Below are 22,513 nucleotides of genomic sequence, written 5' to 3' on the forward strand. Positions count from 1 at the left end.
AGAGATTTGGGGAACTATAGCTTGTCATATGTGGAATGAAAAAGAGAGTCTACAAAATACCTAGGAGGAAAAGGAAGCTGTACTTGACTAGACTCCTATGGTTCCAGTACTATTCATAATTATTTTGATGATGGTGGTACAGATACTATTGGAATTATTGCTATGACTAACTAACATTTATTGAGTGCTGTGTCATGTGAATTTCTGCCTTACATAAGGACATTTCGAGAAATGAAGGATTGTAAAATATGCTCATATGATTTTTACTCAGTACAGGTATTATAGTGTACTGGAGTATTAATTGAGTTGATAGAAATCTGTCTATCAGTTTTGGTATATAATTTAGTCTCTTGTTTCATAATCTTTTACATTATAACAAACATAAAAGCACCTACATAGGGAAAAATAGATCAGAAAGAATGATTTGTCATGGTCTTAGAGAATCATCCACACTTTGGGGACACTAATAGTTTCTTGTTTTGGGAATTTCTACTTCAGTAATGGTGGTTGTTGAAGTTTTTAATTTATTATTTTTAGGAAAGGATATGAGGTGACTTTTTATGGAGGGCAGCAATGGTAATTTCAATGGGATTTAGACTTAAACTACAATGTATACAAATCTGATATTTTCTAATCATATCTTACCAGATATGAAAAAATCACATCTTAACCAAACATGCATATTTTTTACTTTGTTGATTTTATAGTAAAATTACAAGTAACTCAATTCAGATTTAAGTTGTTTTGACTTAGTTGAATGATGTGAAAATGCTTTAAATTTTTTTAATTAATTTTTGAAAATTTTATTTGAAAAGCAGAGGGACACACACACACACAGAAAGAAAGAGAGAGATGGATAGAAAGAGATATTCCACCTGCTGGTTCACTCCTCAAATTCACAACAACCAAAGTTGAGCCAGGTTGGAATTCCCTCCCAGAACTCACTTTGAGACCCCCGAAGCTGGATCAGAAATGGAATAGCTAGAACTCAAACCAGGTACTCTCCATGGGGTGCAGGTGTCCCAAGCTATGTATTATTTTATTATTTTATTAATTAATAAATTTATTTTAAAGACAGAGTTACAGAAAGAGGTAGAGACAAAGAGAGATGTCTTCCATCCGCTGGTTCATTCTCCAGCTGGCCACAACGGCTGGAGCTGTGCCGATCCAAAGCTAGGAGCCAGTAGCTTCTTCCAAGTCCCCCACGTGGGTGCAGGGGCCCAAGGAATTGGGCCATCATCTACTGCTTTCCCAGGCCATAACAGACAGCTAGATCAGAAGAGGAGCACCCCGGACTAGAACCAGTGCCCATATGGGATGCCAGCACTTCAGGCCAGGGCTTTAACCTGCCATAGCGCTGGCCCCCCAAGCTGTGTCTTAATCACTGTGGCAAACACCCATCTCTGAATATCTTTGAAAAATAAATTATGGCCATTTGCTTTGCTAAAAAGTTTCTTTACATACAAAAAGATTTATAGTAGCTGTCTCTTGAACAGCAAATTCTTTAGAATATTTTAAATATGTTCCAATAACAAATTGAGTTTTATATGTGTGGCTTACAATAAAAGACTATATTTTATATTGACAGTTATATAAAATTATCCTTTGGGTTTTTATTTGACTTCTACATTAGTTTCTAATGTGATTTGGGCATTGGACTGGATATTTTCCTTAATTTTATTTTTTGCTCTAAAATTCTAAGATTCTGATAAACACTTTTAAAATCTTTTGTCAAACAATTTTCTACAATTCTAAGAATCTGGTAAATGTTTTACTAATGCCCTGTAGTCCTCATTTCATCTGAGGGCCAGCAGAGTTGATAGACTGTCCATCAGAATAGCTGAGTTCCAATCCTTACTCCAACAGGTAATAACTGTGTGGCCTTGGGCTGGTCATTTAACCTCTGAGTCTCAGTTCTCCATCAGAATAATGTATTATGTATTTCTCACAGGAGTTTTATGAAAAATTCAAAATACGTAGGAGAGTGGCTAGCACATTCAACATTGCACACTATATTGCTATTATTTAACCAACTGTTTGTTTAATTAAAAATTCTAAGTTTTCATTCCTATTCATGAAACCTATTAAACCGTCTGTTATTACAGAATTTTCAGTGGAGGAATTTGAGGGCTGGTGAGCAAAGACTGGCGAATCAACACATGAAAAGTAAATGGATACATTGATGTTCTCTAAAAGAACAAAATGATGGTGGGATGCCGAAGAGATGGGGTGGAATGCTAAGTGAACTATCAACAATATTTGCTGCATTTTAAAGTTAGCAATAATGATTTATCTGAGATTAATTTTCATATACCTACTAACCATATTTTAACTAAAAATATTTGAAATACTTCAGGTTTTTCCTTCCTGATCTTTAAAACAAAAACTTTATGATTTCATTTTTTCTGTTGTCACTGAGAGGCAGCTCCTACCCCCATCTCTGTGATTAGTGTGTTATCCAGATATTGACAACTTCCTTAAAATGTAGTATTCTAGATCTCAAGGTTCCTCTTAATGCTGTGGAATTACTTGGACCTTAATGTGTGCATGTTCAAAGCAATTCTTATTCTTTGTTTCATGAGGGAAGATTAATAATCTCTACTACTCAAGACCAGAAATCCATTTCCAACTTCCAGCGCAGAGGGTTCCTTTTTGAAATACAGTGAATCAGGATGGAACTCGCAGTTCTGGCCACTTGTGGGAGAGCACAGGATATTTGTTTAAATAAAAATGAATAGAATTACTATCTCCCTTTTTATAGATGAGGCTACAGATGAAGTTGGTTAAGTGCTTTATTGAAGGTAACAAATTACAAATCAGCAGACCTAGAATTAAAATCATTGCAGGCTACCGCCACAGCCTACACTCTTGATGCAAATTGGGGATTGGGCACACTCAGGATCTGTACAGCACTGCTTTGTGAACATGTACTTGGAGGTATTTGTGAGGGTAAAAAGAAAGTTGGGAGGTGAAAGTGATTATGTAGTATGTATATGTGCATGACATTGTTTATAAGTTTAAATGGCTTATTCATTTAATTTTAGAAGTATTGCATGATCATTAAAAAGTGTAGGAAATACAGAAAATCACACAGAAGACGATACAAGAATTAACTGCTCAGCAGTAACCAAACTTGACATCTTATTGTATTTCCCCTCTTTTTACTATTCACAGATTACTATTCTGAAATGGCACAGCAAGGTTCTTTCTATATCAACAGTTTTGAATCTGGCCTTTTCCATTTAAGGTTATGTCCTATGCTTTGTTCCAACTAGAATTTGAATAATTATTTGAATTTTTTTGAAATTATAAATTGTGTTATTTTTTTCATTGAGGAGAAAGGCTTGATTTAAGTAAAGGAACATGAAAACATCAATGTTAGATTTTTGTAGAAAAAAATGTTGGAGGAGAGGAGAAGGTATAAGGTAGCCTGGGACTTAAAATACACTATTAACGTTCAGCAGGTGCGTCCGTGGCTGTTCCCTTTGGAGGCATCACTGAAGACATGACTGCAAAGCTGCACAAAACACATCAAACCTGGAGTAAGGGAAAGGGTTGGAAATCCAACGGAATGGAGAGAAGGAGCAAAGAAGGAAAAGAGTGAGAAGGAGAGAATAAGAGAGAGATCAAGAGAGATAAACAGAGAGAGGGAGAGACAGAGAGAGAAAGAGATCGAGAGAGAGAGAGAGAAGCACGTGTTCAGGAACAGGTCCTCTTAAAACTTTGCTGGGGTGGGGCAGGGAAGTAGGAGCTGTGAATCCCATTAGGGTGGGGGTGGAGCTGACACCTGTGGTTGGGCCATGTGGTCACCTGGCTTCTAGCCGTGGTGGTGGGGGCTAGGGCCTAGGATAGTGTCCAGGGTGTAGATCACACCATAGATAGGACTGTTCCATTTTGCTAACAATGAAAAGGAGCCTGATATGGGGAAAGAGTCAAACTGAATAGACTCCTGACTTTTATTTTTATTTGTTTATTTTTGTCTTACTTGAGAAAGAGAGAGAGAATTCCCCATCCACTGGTTCACTCTCAAATGCCTGTAACAGCCATAGCTGGGCCAGATTGAAACCAGAAGCCAGGAACTCCTCCCTGATCTCCTATGTGGGTGTAGGGACTCAGGGACATGGGCCATTACCTGCTGCCTTCCAGGATGTGCACTAGCAGGAAGCTGGCTAGAAAGTGGAGCAGCCCAGACTCGAACCAAGCTCTACTATGTGGAATGTGGGTGCCCCAAGCAGCGACGTTAGCCATTGTGCAGAACACCTGCCCTGACTTCTGATTTTGACATATTTTCTGGAAGGGTTCCCAAGTGGATCCTAGTCAATGCAAAGCAGAGGTTAGCTTTGAGTTTGGGTTGGTTCAGAAACAACCTCTGACTTGACTTCTTCCTTATCCTCTGGCATCATCTTGCATTGAGTTTGCAGTTCCATAGGAAAGAAAGGCATGGCACCTCTGTTTACCTGCTTATCTTAATACAGCAGTGGCCTGGAAGAGAAGCAGAAGGTGCTATGTGTGTCTTCAGGCAGGAGCAGGTATGGAGTGGGCGGTGGGCAGTTGGGAGAGAGATTTCACCTGTGGTTTAAGGAGGTAGTGAGATCTGTGCAGACATGCAGGTAAGGAGGGAACAAATGAGTTTCCTGAGGAAGAAAGAAGCTTGGGAAAGTGAGAACAGGGAAAACCATGGTGGTAGGAGTTTAATGATGAAGTGAGTTGAGCCTAAGCCAGTGCTGTAGTCTGTCCTAGAGCATGATTCCAGGAATACTACAGCAGTCTGAGAAATGCCCACCAAGGGTGGAAACAACCCATTTACATTGGCAATTGAAATTTAAATGGGCCCAGGAAAGGGAATTTTTTAATTGTTAGAGAAGGAAATACAAACAAATGAAAATGTCTGAGAAGACAAATGTAAGAGAGAGATTGAGATAGAAATGACTGTAAGCTCCAGGCTAATTTTTGAAGGGCAGCTTTCCTTTATTTTAATTTTCAGTGTTTATTTAGAGGATAATATGAACATACTCATAAGTTTAATGTTTCCTCCTTGAATAAACCATTTCCAAATATGTTTTTTTTTAAATTCTAAGAACAGAAGAAGCTAATGCTCACATTTTTATTCTGAATGAATTGCCAACATTTTATTCACTCGTTTCACAAAAGAGCTGGAACCTCACAGAGGTTTCTGAATTAAATTAGCTTTCAGAACCATTTAAAGTCCTTCCATTCTATTAATTCAGCAGACAATCAAGTTGTTCACTTGTTGACTTTTATCCACATGCACTCAATCAAATCAACTATCAAAGAAAGATACCTATTAGTTGTTAATTTCATATGTTAGATAGGAATCCTAGAACTCCTGTTTATATCTGTTTGATAACCTTCTAATCTTTGCCACAGTCTTACTAACAGCAGCATTAACTAGTCTGCCATCTATCTTGATTAACAACACTGGGACTCAGGAAGATGTACCACCTCTGATAAGCTGAGCAGTCCAAACTTCTAACGTTGCCTGTAGCCCTATGGAAAATGGGATCCTACCATGAGTCTTACAAACCCTTAAAGTGCCTTTAAATCACAGTTGTGCAAATTTTGGTTTTATGCAAATGAGAAGACTTTGTTTTAGTGTAGTAGCTTTGATTAATAATGGGCAAGACTGATGTTTCATAACATTTTTACCATTTATTTTGTGTCTGGGTTTTTAGCAATTGTTTTTGCCTTATATTATTGAATTACAAGTAGGCTCTGGATTGTATCAATTCAACAAATATTTGTCATCTTTAGATAAGTAACTAGGACTTAGTAGGTACATAAAAATATAGAAAATTCAGCCATGAAGTTCTTGAAAGTGCATGTAGCATAAAGTTTCATATATTTGAAATCACAGATTTGTTTCATGAATGGGAATGTATAGATCGTGAATTTTAATGAGAGAGAGAGAGAGAGAGAGAGAGAGAGAGGATGCTTTCCTAACAGTATGTATTCTTTCCTTCCATCATTTCTGTAGATGCTATGGATATTATAGTACTTAGGGATCAATATTCAGTTTAAAGAAGGTCAGATATCATGCTTTTGGCAATAATTTGGTGGGTAGCTGTGAGAAACCTCGATGCCTATGAGGAGTGTGAACATACTTTTCACTTTCAAAATGTGTATCAAGGCCTGCAAGGAGGAAATGCTCCTGTATTTCTGTATTTTTCCTTTCAGATTTTTAAATTATTTTTTATTTTATTTTTTTAATTTGTAAGCTTTGTATTTAGTGAGAGAAATGCATAGGAGAGTGAGGACTCTATCTAGAAGAAAGAGGGAAATCTGGATTCATCCGAAGCACCAGGAGCCAGCCATGGTGAGGAGTTGCAGGCCGGAAAGCATGGGGTGGGGTGGCCCGAAGGCACAGGGCAACAAGGGTCCTCAATGGCAAAAAGGGCAAAAGGGCCGGCCCCCCATGTTCCAGGCCTTTAATCCATTTCCAAAGGGGCGTGGTTAATTACCCTGATTGGCAGGTGGGCACACAGGTGTGGTCAGGTAGGTGCTGGGATTACACAGGGAGCATGGTGGAGGGTGTGGTGTCCAGCTTACAGACCTAGTCACTTTATGCCTGCCTACAACATTTCCCTCTCAGAGAGTAAATTCCCTTTATCCTAAAGGACGTTGAACAGCATAGAATCATCAAGTCTTCTATGGCTGCTTCCTGCTTAAGAGGGGCCTAGTGCAGGTCTTGCCTGTCCTGGGTCTGGAAGTCTCGACCTATCTTATCTAACAAACTCACTTTGTGAGCTGGAGCAGTTTTGATCACCGCCAATGGCTGTGTCCCCTGCATAGTTGGTTACCCCCGGAAGTTGTTGAGTTCTGAAACATATATGTTTGTTAATTAGCATAAGCAAAAACTGGAACAAGACCAATTGTAAGTGGGGTGGCCCTTGAGATGAAAAGAACATATCTTACAGACTCCCAGATATTGGGTGGTGATTGGCTACCCTTATGTAGATTATAAAACCCATTTAGCTTGAGTGTAGAAAATTATAATACAAGAACCCATTAAGAGTTTTATTGGCAATAACAGTTCCCAGAGAGAATCAAAAGAGGAGGCAGGCCCAGCATTTCTGCCTCAAGGTGCAGCGGTCTTGATGTGAGGCCTGTAAAGGCTCACCTGTGAAGACTTAAGAGGTAGACATTTAGCCCTAATTTCGCTGAGGTAGTTGTGTTCAGCAGCATCTGGGACGATCCCTTTCATTGAAGCTGTAACTGATCTAAAGAGGATCATTCTATCAATGGCTTGCTCAGGAGTTCCTAATGTTGGAGCTTCTGTTAAAAGCTCTTTAATTCCTCGGAACACCTTCTGTAGCTCACCTGTCCAGCACAGTGTGTCTATGTCAGGGGCTTTTTAAAGTGTTTGCAAAGGTTTGGAATCCAAATCCTGGAATCCGTAGGCCATAGAATCCTGTTATCAGCAATTCCCAATGTTGGAGCTTCTGTTAGAAACTCCCTATTTCTTCGCAACAAGTCTTGTAGCTGCCCTTTACAGCACAATGTCTGCCTCAGGGCCTTTTAGATGTCATTTTTTTTAATGCCCAGGCTTCCCATTTGTTTGCTGTGCATATCTTAGTTTCTTCGATGATTGCTACATGAGACAAAATTTGATGCCTTTATTTTATTATTTCCTGAAAATAACCTCCCCAATGGTATAGCAGTCACTTCCCTGTGGGTAAAGAAGTCACATAAATGTGTCTCTGTGTATGTTTATGCAATCAACTTAAATTTTTGAACATATACTTTGAGCAAGGCACAAATGATTTCAACTTGTGAAAAAAAGAATTGAATCACCAAGAGCTATACCGCTGAATACAGCTAGCACCCTGGGCTCCAACCTACCTGGTCTAACACTAAAGCACTTGCTTATATTTTCAGTTGAAGTAAATGAATTTTTATAAGAGAAATAATGTAGTATTATAATTTGGAGATTCTCAACACCATCATATCACTTCAAAAACAGCTTATCAATATCTTATTTACTATCTTCAAGGAGTTCATAATATAGTTGAAGGGCATTTGATGTCAAAAGTCAGTGACCCAAACTTTAGAATAAAGTTTAAGCTTATCCTAATAAAAAGTTTCCTTGACCTCTTATGATTCTGTAAATGTCTCCAGTTCTTGTTAAATTCCTAGGAAATGGAGCCATTGCAAGTATTTAGTCCCCATTCTGAGTTGTGGATGATAACTTTTTGCAAATTCAAGAGAGAAGGCGAGCTTTATCAATGAAGCTGAATGAAATGCATTATATTGTATCATAACCATCAGAGTCCTATTTTTCTGGAGTCACTCAGGTGTGGCCACAGAGGCAAGCTTGGGTATTGCTGTCTTGTTTTCAGCTCAAATGCTAGCAATCATGGAAGGCAAAAAATATATAATTATTGTACTTTAGATGTTGATGATTATGGTCTGGGTCCCCAATCTGAAAACAAATCTAGAAATGACCTAGATGTTTCCACCTTTTTGATGACTACTTTTTATCAAATCCCACTATTTTTGGATTTCTTGGCAAAAGCATTTTTTTCCACAGTTGAAGCCCGACATTTTAGTCTCCCCATATCCTCTCTTCTGAACTGTTATTTCCTTTTGCTCTTTCTTCAAGGCAAATAATAATAACCTCAGCCTTCAGCTTTGGGAAGGGCAGTTGGGTTATCTCTCTTCTCTACCAATTCCTTCTTGGAAAATAGCATTAGCTGGATTTTTTTTTTTTTTTACTTTGCTTTAGTTTCTTAATTTGTCAAGTACCTTTAAATCTATTCTGTGCTGAAGATAGGAAACTTGTATGCAATTAGAGACTCTTTGTTTTATACTACTAATAACTTTCTCTCCATTTTTATAAGTCTGCTAATTCGTGAATATCGAACTGAGTTACATAAAACTGTACATTTAATTTCCATTAGAAAGATTGGGACCTATGGGATGTTTCTTCATAGCTATATTAATATTCCCTCAATATGTGTTGTTACCTCTCCTGGAACTTTTGCTACTCTTTTTGTTTTAAAATGTATTTACTCTTTGTTTTGATCTGTTTTGTAGAGCTCAAGAAACTTTTTTCTATGAAATTCTGATAAATTAAAAATCATGACAATGTGACTAACAGAAATATTACCTTTTTTATTCATCCCATGTTTGGTACTGCGCACATCTTAGTTCCCCTACTTGTGTTAAGTGTTCAACATCACAAAGCACTGAAAGAGTGTTTCAAAGTTGATTCTCTTTTTAAAACATTTTATATTAATATAAAGAGAACATATGTAACATATTTCATAGATATAATTCTAAACAGATAATCATACTTCTTTCCCTCAACCCATCCTATTTCCTTTTTTCTAATTTTTGCAACAATATACTTACAATTGACTCTCTAATCATAGGCTTAATGCGCCACTAACCATAATGTTCAACAAGTAAAACGTGTAAAGACCACTGTTCCACAGGAATATAGACTATAAACAACAATCAAATCATAGGTGGTCAGTTTCATTCTTATAATTTTCTGTATTGTATATTAACTACACATATTAGAGAAAACATAGGATATTTGTCTTTTTGGGACTGACTTATTTCACTAAGCATAATTGTCTCCAGTTGTATCCATTTGGTTGCAAAACACAACAAAGAAATTTAAAGAATTTCATTCTTTTTAATGGCTGAGTAATATTCCCTCATGTGACAGCTACAGAGGAGTTCTTCTGAACATGAGTCACTGTTAGGAGGGAAGTTCATTATCAAGAGGAAATGTGAAGAAAATTCATATTTGTCGAATATGTAATATCTAACAGACACAATTTTCTCATAGCCATTTTTGTCACAACCTTATGAAACAAGTGTAGATATGCCTATCTTGTAAATACAGCTCAGATTAAAGTGCCTGGTTCACAGATATGTGACTACAAAGTGGACAACCTGGAATTATCCCCAGTCTACCTGGTCATAGAGCCTACGTACATTTCTTCATGGAGTCTTCTGTCTTCAGCATCCTGGAAGTGTGAAAAAACACTGGACTAGGGATAAAAAGCCTGATCTAAATCCCATTTACAGCTCTGGATCCATGGGAGATGATAGGGAGAGCTAGAGCTAGAGCTAGAGGTACAGATAGAGGTAGAGATAGAGGTAGAGATAGAGGTAGAGATAGAGATAGAGATAGAGATAGAGACAGAGTTAGAGACAGAGACACACAGGGTGAGGGAGAAATTCTCCATCTTGATAGTGTACTCCACAAATGCCCACAATAACCAAGGCTGGGCCAGGCTGAAGCTAGAAACCAGGAACTCAGTCCAGGTCTTCCATGTGGGTGGCAAGGACCCAAGTATTGAGCCAGTACCTGCTGCGTTCCAGGATGCACATCAGCAGGAAGCTGGAATCAGAAGTGGTGTGAGGATTCAAACCCAGGTGCACAATATGGGATGCGGGCATCCCATGTGGCATCTGAACTGCTGCACCAAATACCCTCCCACATAAGAAGAAATTTAAAGAATGTTGATTTAGCTCACTGCCACATCAGAATGGGACCATGTAGTCTCCTTGGCTCTACTTCAGTCCATTTAGGCTATCTATAATAATCTTCTTACCCGAGGGACATTCAGGTACCTTGGTGACATGCCCACTGAAGAAGAATTTGCAAGATCCTGGAAGAGAGGAATTATCTTAAAGATATAGACCTAATACATATTATCATAATATAAACATAAAAAGAGGGGACTCTTCTTAGAGGTTTAAGTTAATGAGGCCCAGAATTACCCTTATAAAATCATGGTTTGTATTCTTCCATTCTCAACTGTAACAAACATCAGTGTTCTACAAATTCTCTTTTCTTTTTTTTTTTTTTAAAGATTTTATTTATTTATTTGACAGATAGAGTTACAGACAGTGAGAGAGAGAAAGACAGAGAGAAAGGTCTTCCTTCCATTGGTTCACCCCCCAAATGGCCACCACAGTTGGTGCTGCCCCGATCCGAAGCCAGGAGCCAGGTGCTTCTTCCTTGTCTCCCATGCGGGTGCAGGGCCCAAGCACTTGGGCCATCCTCCACTGCCTTCCCGGACCACAGCAGAGAGCTGGACTGGAAGCGGAGCAACCATGACAGAATCCAACCAAAACTAGAACCCAGGGTGCCAGCACTACAGGCGGAGGATTAAATAGAATGATATGTAAAGGAAGTCTGATGAAAAAAAAATTCATACCGAAAGTTTGTCTCTATAAAACCTTTCACATTTCTACATTTTTATAAGTTTAATAGTTATAGTTTATTCTATTTTAGGTGCCTAAGCATCTCATATACTCTGTCTCATTTAATCCACGTGACAGCCTTATGAGGTAGATACCTTGTTAGTTTTTCTTTATGGGCTGAATTTCTTATTAGCTTTCATGGATTCTCATTAGGATTTTGGGGTAGATTCTTAAATATTTTTGCTCATATAATATGCTATAGTAAGACTGGCTTCCCAATTATCAATGTGAATATTATCCAATCCTCCCTCTGCTTACAGACAACTGAGCATTTGTGCTCTTGCTAGGTTAGTCTTTTTATTAATTAAAAAGATGGACATTGTTCACTGAAATCTTTGCTGTGGATACTTATGCATTTGAATCTAGCCATTCATTTTTATTCCCCTTGTGTTTGCAGTTAGTTGAGGAGTTGCTGTGAATCTCAAGAGTGAGCCATTGTGACTGGCCAGATCTGAAAACTCTTTGATAAAATGCCAGGTGCCATGAACCACAACTGGCTGAGCCCAATCTTACTTTGGAAGAATCATAGAATGATTTCCTGCATTGGGATTAAACTCACAGGGTTAGGATCTTAGGACTCCATGGTCCTAGCTTGTGAAGGCTCAGAGGAAGCCAATAGTACCAGTTCTAGAATGAACAAAGTGTTTCCCAGTGGAAGCAGCAGCAGAGTCTCATGCACTCTCCTCCTGAATTTGTTTGGATTTTACCAAGAACTATTCTTGACCCTTTGTTGAAAACTACTCTCTCAACAAGGCTTTCATAAATGTTCCATAAGCACTACGATATTGGGTAGTCTAAAAATTTTAGCTCCTGGAGTCATTCAACTTTATAAGAGCCAATAAAATTTAAAAGGAAAAAATAGCGTTGGTACAGTGTTGTGGTGTAATGGGTTAAGCCACTGCCTGCAGCAGGGCATCGCAGATGGATACCAGTTCATGTTCCATCTGCTGCTCTTCCAATCCAGCTCTCTGCTATGGTCTGTGAAAGCAGCTGAAGATGGCCCAAGTGCTTGGGTCCCTGCACCCATGTGGGAGACCTGGAAGAAGCTCTTGGCTCCTGGCTTCAACCTGGTGTAGCCCTGGCTGTTGAAGCCATTTGGGGAGGGAACCAGTGAATGGAAGTTCTCTCTCTCTCTCTCTCTCTCTCTCTCTCTCTCTCTGTAACTCTGCCTTTCAAATAAATAAGTGCATTTTAAAAACAACAACAGTTTAAGGTATCTGCAATCAGGGGTTTCTCCAGATTGACTGCACTTAGTTTTCAGATTCTGCAGTTGGTTATACAGGTTCAGATTTAGATGCATGTTCTCTACACAGCAGAGGATGAGTTCACACAGGGATTCCACCCTCCCTCCCCACGTAGCTATTTATGTACCAGTTAATTTATAGATTTTCCTTGGAGATATATATTCGGTTGGGATCCTGTATTTTACTCAGTTTACATTTAGTTTCAGGATGCTTGCATTCCATAAAATGTATTTTAAGACTCCCTAAAAAGACAAAATAGACTATCCTTAAGCAGTTTACAAGATACAGATCTTTATCTGCTACAAAGGAAAGGAAGCAAGAAAGCTGTAAATAATAAGTTCTGAATAGGAATGACATAAACTGCCTAATCAATGTCTTCCAGAACTGGCAAGTGACACCTCTTTGTTTTTTGCAAATAAAAACCTTCTTACCATCACAATATAAACCATTATCTCTGCAGGCAAGGTATATTTAGAAATGTACAAAATGTACATTTCCTGCCAGCCTCTAGATCAGTAGGTGGAGATCTAAAGTCATGCAAATATTACAGTAAATGCAGGCAACCAATTTCTAATTATTCCATATCAGCAGATTTGTGAGGAATATAATTTATTAAAAAAGAACAGTTTATGATCAGCAGACCTTGGTTATGACTGTTTAGGAATTCAGTGCATTTTGATCTAATCACAAAATCAAAATATTCATGAAACACAATGATATCTCCCCAAAGCAGCCGGGCAGCCATTAATTTTGAAATTCGGGTAATTTATTAACACTTATCTGAAGCTGTAAAACCTTACCTCTGTGTTTGTAATACGGAGAAAAGTGAAAGCAGTTTTAAAACTGATTCCTAATGATTTATAATGGTTTGCTGTAATTTGAGCCAGAAATTCAATTAAAATGTATGTCTAGTTTTGTTTCAAGATCTTTAGTTAAAAATTCTATTAAAATTCTATTTCCTTCTTGCATTAAATGTATCTGTTATCTGCATATACAAGAAATATAAGAAAATTCTATCATTTATTCCCCAGTCTCCATAAATGCTTTAAAAAAGCATTCATTTTTATTTCATAATTCTCTAAGATAGCATTTGGAATTTATATACAGTAGAGGAAGAATTACTGTATATGCTATTTTCTTGGTAAGGAAAGAAATTAAACACTAAATACTTAAGGGACAGGCAGGTGATATTTGCCACTTTATCAAAATAGGAGAAAACAAATAAAATGAAACAGACATTTTTGGCTCCAAATTATTAATCTAAAAGGATGTCTCCAAGGTATTTTAATATAACATTCCAGAGAGAGGAGCAGGAGAGGACATGAGATGTGGGGAGTTTGACTGTTCAACCTGCCTCAAAGAAACACAAACAGATGAAAACTTTGAAAGAATTGTTGCAGGTATGAAGGTCTTTTGTTTCGTTCTGTTTTGTTTTTGACACAATGAGCTTGAAGGGTTAGTTGAAGGAGAACACAACTGATTCTTTTTATTTTCTGCTATTTTCTTGAACTATATAATATCTTGCCATAAGTATCAAATGCAAACATTGAAAGAGCTGGTTTGTACCTCAGATTTTGGTAACAAGAGTCTATGAGAAAAATAGTGATGAAGCTATGATTATTGAACATTGGTTGCGAATGGATACCTTGCACATATTTTAAAGTATTTTGGTCTTCTCAATTATATGTCTATGAGACACCAATATTATTATTCAAGTTTTACTGAAGTGGTAGCAGAAGAGGCACAGGGTTTCATAGAGCAGTAAGTGGAGTGGCCAGAAAGTCTAGAAAGGTTACTACGGTCTCTTTTTCCATTTTATCATACGGTGGAGTGTTGGGGTGAGTGTTTGGAAGGGTTACCTCATGAGCCCAGAATCAGACTGAAGTGAGCCAACACTAGCTCAATGGGCTGTTTTTTTAAAGATTTATTTATTTATTTGAAAGTCAGAGCTAGACAGAGAGAGGAGAGGCAGAGAGAGAGAGAGAGAGAGAGAGAGAGAGAGGTCTTCTATCCGATGGTTCATTCCCCAGTTGGCCGCAATGGCTGGAGCTGCACCAATCCAAAGCCAGGAGCCAGGAGCCCCTTCTGAGTCTCCCACATGGGTTCAGGGGCCCAAGGACTTAGGTCATCTTCTAATGCTTTCGCAGGCCATAGCAGAGAGCTGGATTGAAACTGGAGCAACCGGGACTAGAACTGGCACCCATATGGGATGCCAGCGCTTTAAGCCAGGGCATTAACCTGCTACACCACAGCGCTGGCCCCCAGTGGACTGTTTTGACAAAGAATAAGATTTAGTTGGTCGGCGTGGTGGCTCACTAGGCTAATCCTCCACAGGGGCGCCGGCACCCGGGGTTTTAAGCATTCTCTACCATATAGAACCAGGCCTTGGAAGCCCTGAGTTATGGAGAATGTGAGTTCAGGTGCTAGATTAATGGTCCAATTGTATTTCTACTACATTGAAGTTTTGGGTTCCCTGTTAGAATGTATCTTCTGTTAGGTAACATACTTGCCCTATCCTGGCATGAGCACAATTGATTAGGAGGCTCCATGAGGCACAATCTTTCTTCATTACAGAATCCAGTGTCAGGTAGCTATCTGGTGTGTGTTTCTTAGAGGGTGTCTGAGTCATGACCCTCTGGGTATATTCAAAACAGATAGCTGCTCCTGAGCAGAAGCATGGCTACAACTCACTCTATAGGATTCCTGATGTAGCCCTAAAAAGAATGCATAGTAATCAGAAATGGAGTAGATGAAGGAGCAAGAAAATCATTGCAGGAGAATTATAAACAAAAGCAAGATTTAGAATGGAAATGGGCAACTTAGATGACTGTGAGACTTGTTCCCCATTCCTTTCCCTTATACATTGCCTGTGAATTTAACAAAAATGCTTACACAAGAAGCATAGGGCTTTTCTAAACATTTAGGAGTTTTGTTTTTAATCATTTCTATTCATTACATTTCTTTCTATAACCCTGTAATAAGGGTGATCTTTCTGTGAGGCACATATATATGAAAAGAATGTCTCTAAAGGCTATTTGTAGAAAGGTATAGCTGACAAAAGGGGTTACATGGCAAGAGTTACATGGGTAAAACCAAATCTAAAGACCTTGAAATAAGCCAGTGCCGTGGCACAATAGGCTAATCCTCTGCCTGTGGCGCTGGCACACAAGGTTCTAGTCCCAGTCGGGGTGCCGGATTCTGTCCCGGTTGCCCCTCTTCCAGTCCAGCTCTCTGCTATGGCCCGGGAGTGCAATGGAGGATGGCCCAAGTTCTTGGGCCCTGCACCCACATGAGAGACCAGGAGAAGCACCTGGCTCCTGGCTTCGGATCAGCGTGGTACACCGGCCACGGCGGCCATTGGAGGGTGAACCAAAGGTAAAAGGAAGACCTTTCTCTCTGTCTCTCTCTCTCACTGTCCACTCTGCCTGTCAAAAAAAAAAAAAAAAAAAAAAAAAAAAAAAAAAAAAAAGAAGACCTTGAACCTTGAAATAAAGTTACTGCTGCTTAACACATGTTAAAAAAATTCTGCATTGGAGAACTGGAATGGCAGGTCAGAACAACTGATTTACAAAAGTCTAGTAGATATTAGGGTCCTGCAGTTACTAATAATGATATAAGAAGACTATAAATATATTGAAGCAAATTATACATCTCTTCCATGCTCAGGCTGACTTGCCCCAAGTGGTGGAGTTGGAAGCATACCAGGGGATTCCAATTCAATCCCATCGAGGTGGCATGTACCAATGCCATCTCACTGTTCCAGGTGATCAGTTTCAGTTCACAGTTGGTCATGGTGGAGGGACTGGGAGTCAAAGGGAGCACATAGACAAGTCTAGTACCTGCTAACGCTAACCAATGGAGTAAATAAAGGGGAGAGTGATCCAACATGGGAAGTGAGATACTCAGCAGACTCATAGAATGGCAGATGTCCTAAATAGCACTCTGGCCTCAGAATCAGCCCTAAAGGCATTTGGATCTGGCTGAAAAGCTCATGAGAGTATTTCAGGCATGGAAAGCCAAGACACTCTGGCAAAAGATCTCTGCGAGTGAGATCCCAGTGGAAAGAACAGGTCATCAAAGAAGGAGGTACCTTTCTCTGAAGGGAGGAGAGAACCTCCACTTTGACTATGACCTTGTCTAAACAAGATAAGAGTCGGAGAACTCAGAGGGCTTCCATAGCCTTGGAAACTCATGACTGGAGCATAGGGAGATTACTGATGCCATAGACAGGAGTGTCAATTGGTAAAGTCAACAACAGGAGTCACTGTGCACTTACTCCTCGTGTAGGATCTCTATCCTTAATGTGCTGTACATTGAGATTTAATGCTATAACGAGTACTCAAACAATATATTTCACTTTGTGTTTCTATGGGGGTGCAAACTGTTGAAATCCTTACTTAATGCATACTAAACTGATCCTCTGTAAAAAAAAAAAAAAAGAAATTATCAATTCCCAACTTGACTCTCACTGGGATTAAACATGACAATAGGTCTGCTCTGATTTCATCATCATTTAAAAAAAATCATCTATTATTTTTCACTTTATGTTTCTGTGTGGGAGCAAACTGTTGAAATCCATACTTGATGTATACTAAGCTGATCTTCTGTATATTAAGATAATCGAAAATGAATCTTGATGTGAATGGAAGGGGAGAGGGAGTGGGAAAGGGGAGGGTTGTGGTTGGGAAGGACGGTATGGGGGGGAAGCCATTGTAATCCATAAGTCGTACTTTGGAAATTTACATTCATTAAATAAAAGTTTAAAAAAATATTGAAGCATATTTAGGTTTTTTAATAAAAAAATTAAAACAATTTATTGAAAATAAAAAAAATTATCCAGGATTAATTGCCATAACAATAAGGAAATTTATATATATATTGCTTTGGTAGTTATTAACTCATTTGTTCATTTTTTTAATTCATCAATTGACTTCAATGCTATCCAATTATTCCTATACCATCAAACATTTTGAAGAAATGCTTTATATCATTTTTTTTCTTCCACATTGACTTTTCACTCTACAGTAATCTGATTTATGTTCTCCTACTCTAACAAAATAACTTTCATTGAATTCTCTAGTAATTTCTTAGTTGTTCATCTGTGTGGTTTCACCATCATATTTCTTGATTTATTTAAGGCATTTCTTTCTGTTAACCACTCACTACATATAACTCTTCCTTCTTTCTTTTTGGTTTAGATTTTCTTGTTTGTTTTTGAACAAATTTTCTTGTTTGTTTTTGAACATCTTTCTCAATTCTTTCCCAGCTTGTTTTGTGGTTTACTGGGGTCTGTCTTTGATCTACCTTGAGAACTAGTACCTAAGCATTCTGTCTTTTGCAACTGGCTTTTCCTAGAATTCCATCCCATCTCAATTCAAATGTAAGGGTTTGTGGCTCTTGTAGCATTGTGTTCTGCTTTCTGCTACAATGCATAGCAATCAGATGGATGCTTCCACCAGTTAAATACTCATTCATGTTCTGCATGAATGTACCTTCCGAGAACTATCCAATCTCTTTGAGAATTTGATGTGAAGTCTTACTTTCTGTCTTACCAGGATCTTCTCTTCTATTTATAAAGCACTTTTTTTTTCCCAAAGCCAAATTCTAGACATGGCTTTATCTATATCATCTTATCCGAATATATTTTGTTTGTTATTCATAAATATTTTGAACTTCTCTATTTCTGTTTTCTTGTAGTTTTAAAATATTCTTCTGTTGGGGCCAGCACCATGGTTCACTTGGTTAATCCTCTGCCTGCGGTGCCAGCATCCCATATGGGCACTGGGTTCTAGTCTCAGTTGCTCCTCTTCCAGTCCAGCTCTCTGCTGTGGCCCGGGAAGGCAGTGGAGGATGGCCCAAGTGTTTGGGCCCCTGCGCTTGCATGGGAGACCAGGACGAAACACCTGGCTCCTGGCTTCAGATCGGTGTAGCTCTGGCCATGGCAGCCATTTGGGGAGTGAACCAATGGAAGGAAGACACTTTCCCTCTGTCTTTCTCTCTCTCTCACTGTCTAACTCTGTCAAATAAATAAATAAATAAATTTAAAAATATTCTGTTATACGTTGCATTCATAAATGGTGCTAAGGTGTTTTGATCTATCTATCCATTCATCTACCCATCCATTCTTATACAAATCTTTTCTGTAACATTAGGTTACTGTGTTTTGAAGACACAGCCTAATAAGTAGACCCTCCAGAGCATTGAACTTAAGAAATCTGAGGCTTGACATTAGGGCACTAGGTGAAACAAAATTAAATTCTCTGATCTCATAATATGAGAGAAATTTTGCCTGTAATTCCTGCTTATTCTTCATTGTGTGATCTGGGACTTGTTCCTGGCTTGTGGGCAAATATATATCATCTTGGTAGCCTTTGATATAAAGTATTTTTTCATGTGCTTATTAGCAATTTGGTTTTATGTTCATAAATTGTCCATTTCTGTTTCTCCATGTAAGTTTGTGATATTTTCTTTATTTTTATAAGTTTTTAGTAGACCAAATAATTCATCCTTTGTTACATTTGTTGCCAATATTTTTTATTTACTTTTAATTTTGGTAAAGTTTTGAACATATTGATTTTAACATTTTATAACCACTTCTTTGTCATGTTCTTTGTGAGTTCTTGCGTCACTTCTGAGCAATAAAAGTCTCCTTATCTCTAGAGACAATGTGTATGTGTTTATAATTTCTTTGATTTTTTTGGCCTTTCTTTTGTTCTACATATAATTTGTTGATCAAGCTAAAATTCGAGAGTGGAAAATATTTTTTCTTAAATATTTGTCAGTTTTTCTAGCACCTTTAAAAATAATTTTATATTATACTCTGATCTACAATATATATTTCATACTTATTTTGACTATTTTATTTCTTTAACTCTGTTTCTGAGCTACAAATTTTCTTTCATCACTTTATCTATCTCCTCTCATCACATCTTTATTGCAGCTTCATGGTATGCTTAGGTCTATTAGGGCACTATGGTTTGAATGTCCTCTCTAAAACTCATGCTGAAATTTAATTGACATTGTAGCAGTATCAAAATGTAGGATCAATTAAGAGAGCTGTGAGACCTCTGTCCCCATGAGTGAATCAATGCAGTTGTCATTGTGCATGGTTTAGTTGCAATGGGATTGGGCTCTTGACAAGAAGTAAGAGTTGGGCTCTGCCTCCTATGCTTCCTTGTCCATCTGACTTCCGCCATGTTATGGTACAGCCTGAAGTGTTTCGTAGATGCCAGCACCTTGCTCTTGAACTTCGTAGTCTCCAGAATAAGTTTCTCTTGTTTATAAATTACCCAGTCTCAGGTATTCTGTTGTAGCTACAGAAAATGGACTAATACAGAGGGCTAGTGTCTCCTTTCCTCCATGAAACTTCTTTCTCAAAATTCATTAGCCATATATTACTGTGTATTTTTATTTTGACAAACATTGGTGTAGTTTATGGTGTTCTACATGTTTCTCATGTTTCAAGTTTCTCCATGGAGAACTTTGAGGGTATTGGAAAGATTTTTGACAATATGTAAAGAGCTCTGTATGAAATAGAAGACCTGAACAAGTGAAAGATTCTGTTAATATCATCTTTACAATAAAGTTAGAACTTTGTCATGCAAAATTTTTAAATTTTCTTTCTAATGAGGCTTTTTACATATAGAGTTTTCATGGAAGTGTTATCTATTCCTCTATAAATTCATTAATTCCCTCATTAAAGTTACTGAACATTTTTGGAACAATGGTGGTAATATCTGCCAGTATAGATTTGGGAAGGAAAGAGAGACAAATATACGAGTAAAGCATAACTCCCTTATTCCAGAAATTTACAATATTGTATGTGTTTATCTCTGTTCTTAGACTGTAAACTCTGGAAGGGCAGAGCTTGTGTCTTGTTTCTTGTGCATGACAAATAATAAGTGTGCATAAAGACAATTTGTTGAATGAACACACACTGACTTCTATAAATTGGAAGAACAGTTTTAGTGCCTTCCAAAGGCAAGGATTCCATATACTTCTTTCTCAAATTGTCATTATCTGTGATATCTTCTTGCTTTTATCAGGTTTGTCTTCTATTCTACATTCTTGGGACCAACTGCAGCAATTCAGGAAGAGAAACTGAGTATTTAATGGGATAAATACATTTTAATACTTGATTCAATGAGAATGAGAAGGAAGTCTTAACCATCATCCGAGATTCCTCTTTTTCTATTTCTAGTCTTGCTTCGTTTTAATCCTGGCTTTGATTATTTCTGATCTTATGAGCAATGTTTACAAAGCTTATTAAAATGTGCATTTTGAAAAATTAGGCATGGTTATGATAATATATTTTTGCACCAAAATAAATTCCTATAACTTATTATAAAATGTCTGGACAGGATTTACTTCGAGGTGCTAAGTACCATAAAACATTCATTTGCAAAGAGCCTCTGTCAGAGAAACATGAATTCTGTTAAAACTAAAGCAAGAAAAAGCAACCAATTTATGGTGATGCTTGGGTGGAAGAATGGTGAAATTATTGATACTAGCACAGGTGTTGAGGTGCAGTGGTTGGGCCATTCCATAGCAGAGTGCTGGCTCAAGTCCTGATTACTCCACTTCTGATCTGGCTTCCTAATAATGTGCCTGGGACAGCAGTGCATGACAGCCCAAGTGCTTATGTTCTTGACACCATTGCAAAGACCCTGCTGGGTTTCCCAATTACTAGCTTTGGCCTGGTACAGCCCTGGCTGTTGTGGTAATTTTGGAAATGAGCCAGAAGATGGAAGAGTTCTCTCTCTCTCTCTCTCTCTCTCCCCCCCTCCACCTTCTGCTCTTGCTCTCCTTCTGTCTCTGTCACTCTGCCTTTCAAATAAATGCATCTTATTAAAACAGAAATCATTGATGCTTTATGAAAATTTTATAGGCATAGTGCTTCAAATCATCAATTTACAAATGAATAACTCATTTTAAGAAATGATGACACAATATTGAAGATGACACCCACAGTAGCAGACTATCACGTCAATTTGTGAGAAAATAATGAATCTTAATTTGTGTCCTAACTGAAGAGGACCAATGATCAACAGCAGAAACAACAGCAAATGCTGTAGAATCTAAATTGGAGCATGTTTTCTACTCAGTGAGTTTCAAAACTGTTGTGCCCAGAATAGCTGTTCCATGCAGAACAGAGCTTTCAATGGAAAATTTAAACAATGAGATCAAGATCCTGGAGCAATTCTATAAAGAATTGTAACAGAAGGTGAAATATAGCTTTAATAACATGATCCTGAAGACAAAGCATAATCAAAGTAATGGCTACCAAGAGGTAGAAGCTGCCCAATCAAAGCAGAAGTAGGACAGTCAAGAGCAATGATCGTGGCAACCATTTTTGGAAGATGCTCAAGGCATTTTGCTTGTTTACTTTTCACAGGGACAAAGAATGGTAATATCTCTTATTAGCAGAGTGTTTTCAGAAAATTATCCCATAATCTAGCAGAAAATGACTGATAAAGCTTTTCCAGACATTTTTTTCTTCCCAGAAACCATATACTTAAGGAATACAAACTTCATACATTTCGTAATTACAACTTTAGGAACATGTCAATCCTTTACTGGACCTGCTCTTCCATCCACTCTTCCAGCTCTCTTCCTCCTCCCTCTCCTATTCCCACTCTTTTTTTACTAATATCTATTTTCAATTAAGTTTATATACATATGATTAACTCTACTTTAAGTAAAGAGTTTAACAAATAGTATGAAAAAATGTTCCTCAACAGTTGAGATAAGGGCTGTTCAAAACCATTGTTTCTCAAAGTGTCAATTTCACTTCTATAAGTTGCCTTTTAGGTGCTCTATTAGATTTCACAGGTCAGGGGGAACATATGGTATTTGTCATTTGGGGACTAGCTTATTTCACTAAGTATGATGTTTTCCAGTATCATCCATTTTGTTACAAATGACAGGATTTCATTTTTTACTGCTGTGTAGTATTCCATGGTATTCCTGTCCTATAATTTCTTTATCCATTCTTCAGTTGACAGGCATGTGGGTTGATCCCATAT

At 37.9% G+C, this 22,513-nt stretch overlaps 1 pseudogene; it reads right to left on the minus strand.

Moving 5' to 3' along the window:
* LOC100341253 (zinc finger protein 42 homolog) overlaps positions 1-22,513 on the minus strand; it is a 100,406-nt pseudogene that overhangs the window by 56,904 nt on the left and 20,989 nt on the right.

The sequence above is a fragment of the Oryctolagus cuniculus genome, chromosome 6 (assembly GCF_964237555.1).
Source record: "Oryctolagus cuniculus chromosome 6, mOryCun1.1, whole genome shotgun sequence".
Classification (NCBI taxonomy): Eukaryota; Metazoa; Chordata; class Mammalia; order Lagomorpha; family Leporidae; genus Oryctolagus; species Oryctolagus cuniculus.